This window comes from Lipotes vexillifer, unplaced genomic scaffold, assembly GCF_000442215.2.
Source record: "Lipotes vexillifer unplaced genomic scaffold, Lipotes_vexillifer_v1.1 scaffold533, whole genome shotgun sequence".
Taxonomy (NCBI): Eukaryota; Metazoa; Chordata; class Mammalia; order Artiodactyla; family Lipotidae; genus Lipotes; species Lipotes vexillifer.
In genome coordinates, this window is record NW_006773553.1 from 877,597 (window position 1) to 879,440 (window position 1,844).

The window sequence follows — 1,844 nt, forward strand, 5'->3', positions numbered from 1 at the left end:
CGCGGCCCCGCCCCGCCCCCGTTGCCTGGTAACGGCGGCACCGCCCGCGGGCGTAGGCGGTAGCACCGCCCGCCGCGGACCCAGCAGCCCTAGCGACCCCCCTCCTGGCCCGGCTGCCGGCGCGGTCGTTACCTTCCTGAAGTCCAAGTTGCCGAGGCCCCCGCAGCAGTCGGGCGCCGCCACCGAGCTGCGCATGGGCCCCGCCCGGCCCGGCCCCATCGGCCGCGGGCCGCCTTGCAGGGACCAAGCGCGGGCCTCGCGGCAGCCCCCAACCGCCAGGACCGGCCCCATCGCGCCCGGGAAGCGCCGCCGGACGCGGCGCTTTCCCGGTGACCGCGCTTCCCCCGGCTTTCTGGGAAATGTAGTCCCCGTCCCCGCGCAGCGCCGCGTTCCCGGGCTCGCACCGGCCTCTCGCGGAGCCGAGAACTACAAGTCCCAGGGCCGCCCGTTGCGGCGCCTGCCAGTCCCGGGTAGGCCACGCGGCTGCTGGGCCCCCGCCCGCCGGCCCCCGGGCCCAGGCTCCCAACTCGGTCCGCCAACTGACCTGGTGTCCCTGTCCCTGGCCGGCTGCGGCGGGTCGTAGGTTTAAGTAGCGCGCTGCGCAACCCCGCGAACCTGGACTTTGGCCGGCTCGGCCCCCCGCCCCTCCTAAGGCTGCCTGTGGCGGGGGGCGGGCACACCCCGCAGCTCCCGCCCCCCCACCCGGTCGCGACCCCTCCTCCACTGGCCCTCGAGCAGAGCACTCACCGGGGCTGCCCTCACTGTCCCCTGGGAGATGAGAACCGAGCAGCACAATAAAGGGTTATAGCTTGATGCGGGCTGGGGTGGCAAGACGGGGGACACTGCCCTGGAATGCTCAGGGAAGGGCCCGAGGGAGGCCTGTGCGCAGGAGGTGGCAGACATGCAAATTGCGGGGGTGGGAAGAGGGACCACCTGTGCAGGTGCCGGGAGACCAGAGGAGTCCTCAGTAATCCGGAAAAGGCTGGAGTAGTGGTGGAGGGGGGACAGCGGGAGGGAAGGGGTTTAGAAAAGTAGGTGGGATTTTAGCTGGTTGGGTCCCAAGAGAGCCCCTTTGGTAGCTAGGTGTCACATACCTGGGAGCCCTGGCGGTCCCTCTGCTTCCTGATTCCGGCCCACTTCTCTCCCCCTTGGCCCTCAGCACCTACCAGCCCAGAGCATTTGTGAGCTGCCACCGTGTGCCCACCCCTGTGCTGACCACAGCGTCCCTAGAATGGGGCAGGCCCACCAAGAGACAGGAAGGATGCTGACACCTAGCTAGCTAGGTGCACTAGCTCTGTGGTTGCAGGCAACTTTCGTTTTCTCAAAAGTAAAAGGGAAATACCTGCTGGTAAAACCCACCGCACAGGACCTGACCCGTGGGAAGTGCTTGAGAACCACTGGCCACGAATGGGCTGGGTGCACAGCAGGTGCTGCAGGGCTGGTTTGCCCACTGACCACCCCGTCAGGGTGTCCAGGCAGGGCCTTCCGGAGCCAGAGCCAATTCTGGGGAGCCCGCCAAAGGGGAGGGGCCCCAGGGAGCACTCCCCCCCCACTACAGTCTGTTTCACCCAAGCCCCAGTTTTCTCCCCACCTACCAGGCCACTCTCCCGCCCCCCCGCCCCCCATTCTTTTATTAAGCCAGGAAAATTAGTTTCTGTGTGTTTGGTTTATCTGGGAACAAAGAAAGGTAAATGTCAGAGGTCACACCATAGCTGATGCAACTGGAGGAATCCACTCCACCGCTGACCCACCCCCACCACTCTGGCTCCATGAAAGGAACACACCCAGACGTGCAGAAGCCAAACTCAGCTTCCAGTGTTATCGATCGGGTCTGTTCAGATCAA

The 1,844-nt window shown here is 66.1% G+C and overlaps 1 protein-coding gene across 3 annotated transcripts in view; it reads right to left on the bottom strand.

Moving 5' to 3' along the window:
• PEMT (phosphatidylethanolamine N-methyltransferase) overlaps positions 1-1,117 on the bottom strand; it is a 48,631-nt gene extending 47,514 nt beyond the window's left edge. The window contains exon 1 of one of the 3 annotated variants that reach the window (XM_007448372.1): positions 1,095-1,117. The gene's annotated coding sequence lies outside the window, so the exon portion shown is untranslated. Of the gene's footprint in view, positions 1-132; positions 184-544; positions 549-1,094 lie in introns of those variants that run through there. The other 2 variants (XM_007448371.1, XM_007448373.1) reach the window with 2 other exon arrangements.
• Positions 1,118-1,844: the final 727 nt, after the last annotated feature.